At 35.1% G+C, this 14774-nt stretch overlaps 1 protein-coding gene across 1 annotated transcript in view; it reads left to right on the forward strand.

Annotated features, from left to right (window-relative positions):
• UBE2U (ubiquitin conjugating enzyme E2 U) overlaps nt 1–14350 on the forward strand; it is a 211667-nt gene extending 197317 nt beyond the window's left edge. The window contains exon 16 of the mRNA XM_087865964.1: nt 11851–14350. The gene's annotated coding sequence lies outside the window, so the exon portion shown is untranslated. The remainder of the gene's footprint in view (nt 1–11850) is intronic.
• Nucleotides 14351–14774: the final 424 nt, after the last annotated feature.

Here is a 14774-nt window from a genome sequence, read left to right on the forward strand (position 1 = left end):
CTCTCCCACTCCCCCTGCTTGTGTTCCCTCTCTCGCTGTCTCTCTCTCTCTGTCAAATGAATAAATAAAATCTTTAAAAAAAAAAAGAAAATTAATTTATATAAGTCATCTCAATGAACATGTCTAGGAGGCAGTTTGGCATCCAAACTGGAGTCCCAAAAAGAGATCAGAGCTACAGAGAAAGATTTGTGAATATCTTTACTGAATTTATAGTCGAAGCAGCAAAATTAGTAGGAGATGGCCTGGGGAGAGAAGATGTTCCAGGTTGTGGAGACTTTTCTATAAAAATATTTCTCATAGATAAAAATAAATACCTTATCTCTGCATTTTTGAGATGTAAAAGGTGCATTTTCAATTAAATGTACAATTCACTAAGTTTTCAAAAAGAATCAATATTTATATATGGCTAAAATATTGATTTAAAACAAACACGAAAAATCTTCATATATGGAAATATACATTTGACATAATAGTAAATAGAAAAAGCAGGACACAAAATTCAATGCATTCACTGACTAGCATTATAAAATGTGTAAAAGCCTTTCTATGAATATTAGGAAAAAATGCTGAGATGTTAATGATCAGGTTTTTAAAAAATTAATGCATTTTGCTGACAAGTTAATATAAACATTTATAGAAAAAATACTCTAATTTGAGATAATCTTTAAAGCAGTTATGAACAAAAATTTATTTACAATTTTTTTTGACTCGTAATAGAAAATGGTAAATTCAGCTGTGCTCTCAAGGCATGGAAATGTGTTTTATTTGTTTTCAAATGGAAATTGCCATAGAGCATATTTTCTGAATTTAAAACATATCTAAAGTATGATGCATTTAAGAAAAAAAATTGCTGAGGCCCTGTGGTAGCCCAGATCTCATAATAAAACCCCCTATAATGGGGTTTTTTTATATACTAAAATCTACTAAAGAGAATTCCAGTGGTTACTGCAGAACTTTGTGAGGATCTAAGCCACGTTACAGGAAATTCTGAGAATTCTGAAAATGCCTCCAAGACTGGAAAACAAAAGCAGATTTTTCATTTCTTTCAAGTATCCTTACTTATCTAGTAGCTATAAACTCCTCGGTAATAGGACAGACCCAGTAATCTCTCAGTGCACTTTATTTAGAATGGCTTCAATAAATGTTCCTTTGTTGATACATATAAAAATTATTAGTATACATGTAGATGCTTTCACAGGTTGCAAGGGACAAAAGGAATCCACTTAGTATTAAAACTTTGTTTTGGGGGCACCTGGGTGGCTCAGTTGTTAAGCATCTGCCTTTGGCTCAGGTCATGATCCCAGGGTCCTGGGATTGAGCCCCACATCAGGCTCCCTGCTCAGCGGGAAGCCTGCTTCTCCCTCTCCCACTTCCCCTGCTTGTGTTCCCTCTCTCGCTGTCTCTCTGTCTGTCAAATAAATAAATAAAATCTTAAAAAAAAAAAAAAAAACCTTTGTTTTCATCTCTTGTAAATTATTAATTAACCTTAATCTGGATATAGATTGCTTCATATTTGCAATCATTGTGTACATATTTTTCTTTTCTTTTTTTCAACGAATGTTCTATGTGCATATCCATGTGTCATTTTTTATGGCTCTTGTCAAACATTGTCTTAGAAAATGGGAGACTTTTGTACAATTTATGAAAGGCAAAATTGTTACCACCCAGAGACTAAACACCAACTAGATTGCTTCCAAATGTGTTTACTTACCATATTCCTATTTTTTTTAAATATTTAGCTCATTTCCAATTTTTCATGCATTTAAGGGTATGCTGAATACATTTTTGTATAAATTGCCATGCCTTTGGAGTATGTCCTTAGGAGAGATGCCTTAAAAGTAAGATTACAAATTGAAATTCAACTAACATTAATTGACCACCTACAAACTGGACAACTTGTGTGCTTTTTCAGGCATTATGTTAAAAACTAAAGTTATTTACATATTGGTATATTTCTTTTTCATGACTTTTCTTATGAGTATAGACTTGTCCATATAATTTACCTCCTGCTTTTTAAAAATATAACATAGATATCTGAAATATTTTTCCTGTTAGTAGAACCTTTCAGTGTGATAAAGAATAACCTGAACTTCTTCACATATTTCAGAATTGAGAATAGCCAAAGTAGTATGTAGCACAAAGCCTGAAATCTTGACTTGTGGCTCAGCTGGTTTATAGATTGCCTTGTAGCAGGGATATCAAAAGGACGACAACAAGACGAAGAAAATAAAATGAAGAAAATAAGGAAATACATTCAAATGATTTTCATTTTTATATTTAGCATTCTCTCCCCCTTTTTATTTTCATAGGTATCTTATATAATTATCATGGAAAAATTAGAAAATGCAAATTTAAAAAAGAAAAGAAAGTCACCTTCTATTGTACTACATAGAAACCATTAATACATGGATACATAGCTTCCAGGGAAATAAAATTTGAAGTACAGGAAAATCGGGAATTCTTTGTGCTTTATTTTGTTAGTCTCTGTATCAATTTTTTTTTTACTTTTCAGCAGCTTTGAGTAGATGCCCTGCTGGCACTGGTTCAGAAAAGTACAAGGATTTCTCTATCAGGGGATGTACAAAATATTGAGTCTCGTCATCACCCTGAAAATAACTCACCCTCCCCAACTTACCACTCATCTGTACCCCCAAAGAAAGGAAAGAATTCTGACAAAGGTCATGCTTTATCTTTTCTACCAGCTCCCAATTCCATCTTTTAATGCATTATTTTCAAGTCTGCATTTTATATTGATCAAGATGGACCTGGGAAGAGAAACAAATGAAAAGAAGGTAAATAATAGTGCTGCCTCAGAGAAATTCTGGACCCCACAATCTCACAAAGTCCACATTGGTGTTCACAAATATTTAGAGACTTCACAACCTCTTAATGAAAACAGTAATCTCAAATTGAGAGTTGCTGTAGGGTTGGCAGAATTACTTTGAAGTCCTCTCTTATTATCAGCAAATTTATATATAAAGAAAAATCATTATCTTAATCTTTCTGGAAAGATTCCCTTCCTGAATAGAAGGGAACCATCCAAAGCTACTGAAATATCTTCAAAATTCTAAGACAGCAAGCAAATTAAAAACTAAAAATGTCCAATTCATATATTTTTAAAGCTTATAGAGGTCTACCTTCTAGCTAGTATAGACAGTCCCCAGCTTATGGTGGTTCCACTTATTATTTTTTTACTTTATGATAATGCAAAACCAATACATATTCAATAAAAACTGTCCTTTAAATTTTGGTCTTTTCCTGGGCTAGTGATATGTGGTCTGATACTCTCTTATGTTGGGCAGCAGCACTGAGCCACTGCTCTCAGTCAGCCACTTGACCAGAAGAATAAACAACCAATACACTTACAACCCTTCTGTACCCATACATCCATTTCGTTTTTCACTTTCAGTACAGTATGCAATAAATTACTTGAGATATTCAATACTTGATTGTAAAATAGGCTTTGCATTTGATGATTTTGCCCAACTCTAGGCTAATGTAAGTTTTTGAGGATGTTTAAAGTATGCTGAGTTAAGCTATGATGTTCAGTAGGTTAGGCGTATTAAATACGTTTTCAACTTACAGTATATCCAACTTATAATGGGATTATTGGGACGTAATCACATCACAAATTAAATAAGATCTGTAATAATGTTTATTATGTTAGAACCATTGAAAAATAATATCAGTGAAAATGTACCCATTTGTAATACAGATAAATTATTTTTAATTAACATGTAAATTTATGAAAATTCTTTTTTTGCTTCCCTGACATGTTCATGGAATTTATTTGGTACTTAATTACCAGTTAAAACATTATTTTTATTAAAAATGTAACTTCATTGAAATTATTAACTTTAAAGACCCAGTTTCTGGGAACACATGATGCTTTGTCTGTTCCCTCCTTCTCCCAATGTATTATTTTTAGTTCATTTATTGGTTATCATTACAACTTTAAAAATATTTAAAATCCTACTTTCTATCAACATTAATCAGTATCTTGACTCAGCTCTGTAAATGCGAAATGAAAAAACCCTTTACTTTGTTTCCCCCCTGGCTCCCACTTTTCACCTTCTGTCAGTTATACTTTTACATTGTAATGTTAACAGTTATTCTGCTTTACAGCTACAGCTGATCCATATCTTGTCTGAAGATTGACTGTAAATGTTAAAAACCAATATGTAGAGTTTTCATATTTATACCTATGTAAACATTTTTTCTCACATTGGTTCAAGAAGTATGCTAGGATTACGTCTTTCTTTACATGGCCCCCATCTGAGCCCCTGGACACTTAAAAAAAAGAATATACTTCCTTAAAAGTATTCAGTGAACTCTGTTTTCTTATACTATTATTTTATATTTCAACATAATTTTATTGTACAACTTTTGTTTTTCCTGGAGTTTGTAGTTACTATAACTTTCTCATTCATTCTCTCAAAAAAAACAAACAAAAAAAGTCCTTACAGATTTTCAAGTTGTTCTGCCCTCTCAATCATATCATCTAAAGCACAGAACCCCCATATTTCCCTCAAAGAGCTACATCCCTTTCAGTGGGGCCTAGCTTTTCCTAGAGTTGCTGGCAATGGCTATCTTAGAACTTCCCTTCACCATTCTGTAGGATGGGCCCCATGGGAGATCTGCCAGCTGCCTATCATCCTCATTTCCCTTTGGAAGAGAATCCCAAGTTTTAACTGGATATTTTGTCACCTGCTATAAAACACATTTCCTCATATTTTGGTGTGACTATGCAGCAATTCTGACCTATGAAATGGAACCAGAAGTATAGTTTGCTATTCGTCACAAAGCTTTCTAAGGAACTGACTCAGCAGGCTTTTTCTCTCTGCATTTTCTCCTTCCTCAAGCTGTAGCTATGGCAGCTGGCATCCCACTATCCATCTCGAATCATTATGTGACCTTGAGTAAGGGAACAAAATGCTAGGATTGTAGAACAGAAAGATAAGTGACTAGGTCTTAAATGATAATGTGTACATATCATATTCGTACTACATTGCCTGTCTTTGAATTTCTTATATGTGGGGAAGCAATAAATCTCTGTCCTGTTTAAATCACCATTACTTTTTTTGTCTGCATACAGAAACATAATTCTATCTAAAATGGATTCACAGCTTCCAATATCCCATGTCTTCTTCCTTGCTTTTCAGAGTATAGTCTTAATGCTCACTTAAAACTTAATACTCACCTAGTAGCATTACTTGTTTTATACCCACTTTCTGAACCCTCCTCTGTTTAGAGGACTCCCTATTTTATGAATTTTGTGGGAGAAAAGAAACCACCTTACATTATAGAGCTGAAAATGCCACATAATTTCAGCTAAGTCAAAATCCAGAAGGTGGAAGAGGAATAGAGAATGTGAAAAAGCCTCAATCCAATACTTAAAAGCCTTCCTCTAAAAGGGACACACAACACTTTTCACTAACATTCCATTGACAAAGACCAGTCATATGGTCCTGCATATGGTCCTGCAAGGGTGGCTAAGAAATGTAACTCCTAACTAAAAAGCTGCTGTGGAAAAGGAGCATAAATTCTGATGGTCTGTTAGCCATCTCTGCCATAATTCATAACATTAAATATTTTTATATACTGTTAAGCATTTGTCTTTTTTATTTTTTTGCGTGTATGTATATATGTCTGTGAACTGACTGTTGATGTTTTGGTCCCATCTTTTAATTGGGACTTCACGCATTTTTTTCAATCACCATCCATTAGTTCTGTAAATCTATGGACACTGATCTTTTAGCTGCCATGTTTTTAGAAACTGCATTCCCCAGTTTGTTTTTAGTTTTTAAATTATATTTATGATTGCTTTTGATTTATAAAATAAGCATCATTTTGTTTTTTCAATTTGTTTTTTAATTCTCCATTGTTTTTTAGTTCAGTATATTCAATTTTTTTCTGAGACTAAAACACTATACATTAAAATAATCTTGTGTTTGTTTAAGATAGTTAAATGTAATATAACTTTAATTTATTTTGATAAATAGCATGAGGTAAGAATGGTAGGGTTTTTTTGCAGAGTAGCCAATTTCTATAACACTCTACTTCCTATTTTTCTTTATGTATTAACTTTTGATACATTCCAGTTTCAGCTTCTTGGGTTTTTTATTCTATTTAATTGACTTTCTATTTTTTTTTTAATTTAAGTATAGTTGACACCCAATGTTACATTAGTTTCAAATGTACAACATAGTGATTCAACAACTCTATACATTATGCTATGTTCATCACAACTATGATTTGTCACCATTGAACACTATTACAACACCATTAACTATTTTCCCTATGCTGTACCTTTTATCCCTATAACTTATTCATTCCATAACTGAAAACCTGTATCTCCCACTCCCCTTCATGCATTTTGCTCATCCCTTACCTATGTCCCCTCTGGTAACCACACATTTGTTCTCTGTATTTAAGTCTGCGCCTGCTTTTTATTTGTTTGTTTATTAATTTATTTTCTTTTTAGATTCCACATATAAGTGAAATTGTATAGTATTTGTATTTCTTTGTCTGACTTATTTCACTTAGTGTAATAAACTCTAGGTTCATCCATGTTGTGGCAAATGGCAAGATCTCATCCTTTTTATGGCTGAGTAATATCCCATCGTGTGTGTGTGTGTGTGTGTGTGTGTGTGTGTGTGTGTGTACATACATACACACACTACATCTTTCTCTATTCATCTATCAATGTACACTTGGGTTCCTTCCATATCTTGGCTATTATAAATAATACTGCAATAAACATAGGGATGCATATATCTTCTCAATTTAGTGTTTTTGTTTTCTTTGGTTAAATACCCAGAAGTGGAATTACTAGATCATATGGTATTTCTATTTTTAATCTTTTGAGGAGCCTTCATACTGTTTTCCACAGTGGCTGCACTAATTTGCATTCCCACGAACAGTGCACAGGTTTTCTTTTCTCCACATTCTCACACACACTTATTATTTCTTGTCTATCTGATTCTAGCCATTCTGACATGTATGAAGTCATATCTCATTGTGGTTTCAATTTGCATTTCCCTGATGATTAGTGATATTGAGCTTTTTTTTCATGTGTCTGTTGGTCACTTGTATGTTGTCTTTGGAAAAGACGTCTATTCAGATCCTCTATCTTTTTTTTTTTTTAAAGGTTTTATTTATTTATGTGACAGAGAGACAGCCAGCGAGAGAGGGAACACAAGCAGGGGGAGTAGGAGAGGAAGAAGCAGGCTCCCAGAGGAGGAGCCCGATGTGGGACTCGATCCCAGAACGCCGGGATCACGCCCTGAGCCGAAGGCAGACGCTTAACGACTGCGCTACCCAGGCGCCCCCAGATCCTCTATCTTTTAATCAGATTATTTGGTGGGGATTTTTTTGTATTAAATTGTATACATTCTTCAGATATTTTGGATATTAACCACTTATCAAATACATAATTTGTTAATATCTTCTCCCATTCAGCAGTTGCCTTTTTTGTTTTATTAATAGTTTCCTTCATTATACAAGAGATTTTTATTTTGGGGAGCCTGGGTGGCTCAGTTGTTAAGCATCTGCCTTCAGCTCAGGTCATGATCCCAGTGTTCTGGGATCAAGCCCCGCATCGGGCTCCCTGCTTGACGGGGAGCCCGCTTCTCCCTCTCCCACTCCCCCTGCTTGTGTTTCCTCTCTCACTGCCTCTCTGTCAAATAAATAAATAAAAATCTTAAAAAGAGAGAGAGAGATTTTTATTTTGGTATGGTCCCAATAGTTTATCTTTGTTTCCCTTGCCTAAGGAGACATATCTAGAGAAATATTGCTAAGGCTGATGTCAGAGAAATTACTACCTGTGTTTTCATCCAGGAGTTTTGAGGTTTCAGGTATTACATTTAGATCTTTAAGCCATTTGAGTTTATTTTTTGTGTATGGCATAAAAATATGGTTGAGTTTCATTCTTTTGCATATAGCTGTCCAGTTTTCCCAGCACCATTATTGAAAAGCCTATCTTTCCCTCATTTTATATTCTTACCTCCTTTGTCATATATTAATTGACCATATTAGTGTTGGTTTATTTCTGGGCTCTCTATTCTGTTCTATTGATCTATGTATATACTTTTCTTTCTTCTTTCTTTCTTTCTTTCTTTCTTTTCTTTCCTTCCTTTCTTCTTCCTTTTTTCTTTTTCTTTTACTTTCTTTTTCTTTCTTTCTTTCTTTCTTTCTTTCTTTCTTTCTTTCTTTCTTTCTTTCTTTCTTTCTTTCTCTTTCCCTCTCTCTCTCTCTCCATCCCTCCCTCCCCCTCCCTTCCTCCCTCCCTTTCTTTCTTTCTTCCTCTCTTTCTTTCTTTCTTTCTTTCTTTCTTTCTTTCCTTCCTTCCTTCCTTCCTTCCTTCCTTCCTTTTGTAAAGTAAGCTCTACATCCAACATGAGGCTTGAATTCATAATCCTGAGATCAAGAGTTGCATGCTCAGGGGCGCCTGGGTGGCACAGTGGTTAAGCGTCTGCCTTCGGCTCAGGGCGTGATCCCGGGGTCCTGGGATCGAGCCCCACATCAGGCTCCTCTGCTATGAGCCTGCTTCTTCCTCTCCCACTCCTCCTGCTTGTGTTCCCTCTCTCGCTGGCTGTCTCTATCCTGTCGAATAAATAAAAATAAAATCTTTAAAAAAAAAAAAAAAGAGTTTCATGCTCTTCTGACTGAACCAGCCAGGCTCTTCTATGTATCTATTTTTGTGCCAATGTCATACTGTTTTGATTACTATAGCTGTGCAGTATATCTTGAAATTTGGGATTGTCATAGCTCTAGCTTTGTTCTTCTTTCTCAAGATTTCTTTGGCTATTAAGGGTCTTTTGTGGTTCCATACGAGTTTTAGGATTATTTATTTTAGTTCTGTGAAAAAATGCTGGTGGTATTTGGATTGGGATTTCATTGAATCTGTTGATTGCTTTGGGTAGTGTGGACATTTTAACAATATCAATTCTTCCAATCCATGAACATGGAACATTTTATCATTTATTTGTATCATCTTCAATTTCTTTCATCAATGTTTGATAGTTTTCAGAGTAACACGTCTTTCACCTCCTTGGTTAAGTTTATTCCTAGTTATTCTATTTCTTTTGTTGTTGTTGCAATTGTAAATGAAATTGTTCTCTTAATTTCTCTTTCTGCTACTTCATTATTAGTATATAGAAAGGCAACAGTTTTCTATGTACTAATTTTTTATCCTGCCACTTTACTGAATTCATCTATTAGTTCAAATAGTTTTTTTGGTGGGTTTCCTTTATGGGTTTCTATATATAGTATCATGTCATCTACAAATAGTGATAGTTCAATTTCTTCCTTACCAATTTAGATACATTTTATTTCTTTTTCTTATCTGATTGCTGTGGCGAGGACTTCCAGTACTGTGTTGAATAGAAGTAGTAAGAGTGGACATCTTGTCTTATTCCTTATCTTAGTGGAAAAGCTCTGTTTTTTTTTACCATTGAGTATGAGGTTAGCTGTGGATTTTTCATATATGGCCTTTATTACATTGAGATATGTTCCCTCCCAACCCACTTTGTTGAGGGTTTTTATCATGAACAGATATTGGATTTTGTCAAATGCTTTTTCTGTATCTATGAGGTGATCATATGCTTTTTATCCTTTCTCTTGTTGATGTGATATATCACATTGATTGATTTGCAAATATTGAACTACCCTTGCGTCACAGGAATAAATCCTACTCAATCGTGGTGAATAACTATTTCAATGTATTGTTGGTTTTGGTTCACTAATATATTGTTGAGGGTTTTTGCATCTATGTTCATCAGGGTAATTGGCCTATAGTTTTCTTTTTTGTGGTGTCTTTGTCTGATTTTAGTATCAGGGTAATGCTGGCCTCTTAGACGATATTTGGAAGCTTTCCTTCTTCTTCTATTTTTTTTGGAATAGTTCGAGGAGAATAAGTATTAACTCTTCTTTAAATGTTTGGTAGAATTCACCTGTGAATCCATTTAATCCTGGGCTTTTGTTGGGAGAGTTTTGATTACTGATTCAATTTTGTTACTATTAATGGATCTTTTCAGATTTTTTATTTCTTCCCAATTCAGTTTTGGAAGATTGTTTGTTTCCAGGAACTTATCCATTTCTTCTGTGTTATCCAATTTGTTGGCATATAATTTTTCATAGTGTTCTCTTATAATCCTTTGTATTTCTGAGATGTTGGTTGTTACCTAGCCTCTTTCATTTCTGATTTTACTTATTTGTGTCCTCTCTCTTTTTTTCTTGATCACTCTGGCTAAAGGTTTATCAGTTTTGTTTATCTTTTCACAGAACCAGCTCTTGGTTTCATTGATCTTTTCTATTGATTTTTTTTTTTTTTTGGTCTCTATTTCATTTATTTCTGCTCTGATTTTTATTATTTCCTTCCTTCTATTAACCTTTGGCTTTGTGTGTTTTTCTTTTTCCAGTTCCTTTAGTTATAAGGTTAGACTGTTTATTGGAGATTTTTCTTGTTTCTTGACGTTATAAATTTCCCTCTTAGTCCTGCTTTTGATGTGTCCCAAAATTTTGGACCATTGAGTTTTCATTTTCATTTGCTTTCATTTTCATTTCACTTTCTTTTCCACCTAAAAAAGTAATGTTAGCATTTCTTGTAAGACCAGTTTAGCGGTGATGAACTCCTTTGACTTTTGTTTGTGCAGGAAATTCTTTTTCTCTCCTTTGATTCTGAATGATAACCTAGCCAGATAGAGTATTCTTGGTTGTAGGTGTTTGGGTTTTGTTTTGTTTTGTTTTGTTTACTTTCAGCTTGGGATATATTATGTCACTCTCTTCTGGGTTACAAAGTTTCTGCTGAAAAATCAGCTGCTAAACTTGTGGGTTTTTCCCTTGTATATAACTTTTTGTTTCTGTTTTGCAGCAAGAGAGAAGAAAGATGAAAAGATAAAGAAAAGTAACCATTTATTTTATTTTTAAATTTTAACATTCTAATTATTATGTGTGGTGGTATGAACTTCCTTGGTTTCATCTTGTTTGGAACTCTTTTTGCTTCCTAAACCTGGATGCCTATTTCCTTCCCCAGGTTAGGGAAGTTTTTAGCTACTATTTCTTCAAATAAATTATCTGTCCCTTTCTCTCTCTTTACTTGACGTTGTCCAAGAGATTCTTAACCTATCTTCATTTTTTTTTAAACTTTTTTTTCTTTTTGCTGTTCAGCCTGGGTGCTTTCCATTACCCTGTCTTCCAGATCACTGATCCATTCTTCTGCATCCATTAATCTATTGTTGATTCCCTCTAGTGTATTTTTGATTTCAGTTATTGTATTCTTCAACTCTGATTGGTTCTTTTTAAAATACTTTCTACCTCTTTGTTGAAGTTTTCACTGAGTTCTTCTACTCTTCTCTCCAGTCCAGTGAGCATCTTATGATCATTACTTTAAACTCTATCAGGCATATTGCTTATCTCAGTTTCATTTAGTTCCTTTACTGAGGTTTTGTCCTTTCTGCTTTGTGGAGCACATTTTTCTGTCTCTTTATTTGTTTCTGAATTAATACTATACCACTTTAATTATTTCACTGTAACTGGTAGTGGGTAATGTTCCACTAAACAGTCATGTTTTTCAATAACTGCCTTGTTATTTATATCTCTTCCATTTTATAGACAATTTCTAGAATTATTTGGATAAGTTCTTAAAAGTAAAATTAAGATTTTGGTTAGAATTTTATAAAATCCACAAAATCATTTTTTAAAATGACAGTTTTAAAACATAGATTTCTTACCTGGATGAATAGACTAACTAAATAAGTAAGATTTCCCAAAACCTGAAATATTTGACAGGATTTTCTTCCCTTCACATTCTATATTAAGCACTTATCTCAAAACTTTATCTCTAAACAGTCCTCAAGATGAAACCGACTAGCAGGCAAAGGTTCACTGATATACAACTCAGAAGGTAAGAAATGTGTGCTGCTTAAGCCCTGTGAGCCAGCTGTCATTGTCCCTATTGACTCATGTCATTAAATATTCAAGACAATTATTTTCCCTAACATTTTCTCTTGGGTAGCTTCTGTTTATGTGTTGGAGTAAGAAGACTTTTATTGTGCATGTTCAGCTTTTTAAATATAGTTTAAAAAAAGAGAAATCTTAAAACCATTAGCTCATAAACAAATACCAAACATAAGTAACACACTAAAACAATATCAAAAACAAGTGAAGAGAAATTAACGTGGCTTCAAAATTCAGGATCTAAGTAAAAAAATAAAATGAGTGAATGATTTTAGAGAAGCCAAAAACGTGTAATCAACTTTTAGCCCAGTGACAAAGGGCTAATTTTTGTCTTTTAATGTGTCACTACCCTTTGCAACTCTCCAAGAGATTCATATCACTTTGATTTTTTACTTTGTTATGGAGGATAATCTCTAACATTTCTACTTGGCTTTTCCTCTCATGATTGCTATTTCACAGGTCAAGGATCCAATGTAGGGTTCAATAGCCAGGGATATTCATTCAAGATCAGGGACTAGGGAAATTACCTTATAAATGGATTCAAGTTGCACTGGACCATCTATGAGGTGAACTCTGATTAGAACTCAGCTTCAGACCATCTGATCTCATAATACCCATGGTGGTATTTGTAGGTAGCCACAAAGTAGTGAGCGTTTGGAGCCCAAATCCAATAGTATTCTACCCCTCAATTCCAAATGTGGGTATTTCTCTCTCCTAAATGCATAGTCACATAGGCTACATATCATTTTGAGGAAAGGAGATTCATAGCAGGCACAGAGGAGGTTTTAGTAAGGTCCTAGAAATTCTGAGGGTCTGGAAGCTTATTTGGATCTGGGAATGGATGGGAGGATGTGACTCTATAGTACAATGGCTTACATTAAGCCTCTGTTTACCAGAGCTTGTGTGTTTGGGGTTATACAGATCAAAACTTTAGTAGGCCTTCTGTTAAATTTGTTTCTGTGAACCTATGACTAATTAACATTACCTGAGATCTTCTGTTAGCAATTTCTCTAACAGGGACTATTAAGCCTACCTTATTCCCATTTTAATGACCTTGCTTACTTTGTCACATGAACCTGGTGAATCAGGTTTCCAATTTCTCTCATAGTCAAAACCATTTAGGTTGCAAATGACAGAAACACAGCTTGGAAAAGCATAAGCAGAAAAGTGAATTGATGCGTTTCATGTACTAATGAAACTAAAAAAAGCTGAAGATAACTAGAAGCTGTTCTTGACGTTTCTAGGGACCTATCAAGCAATTCTGCTTGTCTCCAATTCTTTTTTTTTTTTTAAGTTTTATTTATTTACTTGTCAGACAGAGAGAGAGCATGAGCACAAGCAGGAAGAGCAGAAGTCAGAGGGAGAAAGTCTCCCCACTGAGCAAGGAGCCTGATGTGGGACTTGATCCCAGGACCTTGGGATCATGACCTAAACCCAAGGCAGACACTTATCCAATTGAGCCACCCAGGCATCCCTGCTTGTCTCCAATTCTTAACTTCATTGTGTTCTATGGCAGACACAAATGGCTTTAGATTCACATCACAGGGTCTTGGAGACATAACAGTATTTCCTACCCCAGCACAAGTTAGAAAAATCCCAAGAATGAACTCTGAATGGTCCAGCTTGAGTCATTGAAATCAGGAGAAATTGAGAACAAAGCTACCAATTTTAGACCCCAGAACATTCATTCACTTATTAGTTGTGTCACATGGGGAAAGATAGTTAATCTCTCTATACCTCTTTCATAGGGTTTTTGTGAAGATTAAATGAGTTAATTTGTGAAAACACCTAGAACAGTACCCAACACATATTATTGTTCAAGCATGAGTCATGTGCCCACTCTTTTGGTCAGGGAGAAGGGCTGTGGCCAGAGGGGATGGGGAGAACAGATGTGGCTGTGGAGGCAGTCTCCACACATAGAACTCGTCTTTTTTTTTTTTTTTAAAGATTTTATTTATTTATTTATTTATTTGACAGAGAGAGAGACAGCCAGCAAGAGAGGGAACACAAGCAGGGGGAGTGGGAGAGGAAGAAGCAGGCTCCCAGTGGAGGAGCCCGATGTGGGGCTCGATCCCAGAATGCCGGGATCACACCCTGAGCCGAAGGCAGACACTTAACAACTGAGCCACCCAGGCGCCCCTAGAACTCATCTTATTCCCTTCATACATCCATTTTTGAATAAGTGTCTGCACAGCTGCATACCTTTGAGTCAGAGCAGAGCTTTGGTTTCCACCTGGGAAAAGAGAGGGCAGAAGAGATGAAGTCATGACTCCTCAAAAAGGAAAAAAAAAAAAAGGAAGGAAGGAAGGAAGGAAGGAAGGAAGGAAGGAAGGAAGAAAGAAAGAAAGAAAGAAAGAAAGAAAGAAAGAAAGAAAGAAAGAAAAAAGAAAAGTTCCTATACTTTATATAATCTTGGAAGCAGGAAGTGGTGGAAGGAAATAGCTAGGTCGGCCACTAAGGGCCAGGCTTCAACACAGTGTGCCTAAAACAAGAAGGCGGTATGAGACTGAAAGCTTAGCATATGGATGCAGCAAGTTAGAAAAGAACCCAATGTGTCCAGCAAAGGCAAACCCTCCTGTTACATAAAAGACATAGAAAAGAAAATGAGGGAAAGTGGGCTGGGAGCAAGTATTAGATGTATGACTGCAGGTGTACACAGTAACATGACTTACTGGTAAGCACCGCCCAGCGCCTGTCCTAGACTCTAACCAATCAGTTTAGCAATTCCTCTGCTGTTGGAGAGAATTTAGTAAGGGGGAGATAGACTGAAAGCCAAAGACATTTTGTTGTGCAAATGTTTAAAATGCACATACATT

Source organism: Ursus americanus, chromosome 12 (assembly GCF_024610735.1).
Source record: "Ursus americanus isolate L20-20 chromosome 12, mUrsAme1.1.p, whole genome shotgun sequence".
In the NCBI taxonomy this organism is placed as follows: Eukaryota; Metazoa; Chordata; class Mammalia; order Carnivora; family Ursidae; genus Ursus; species Ursus americanus.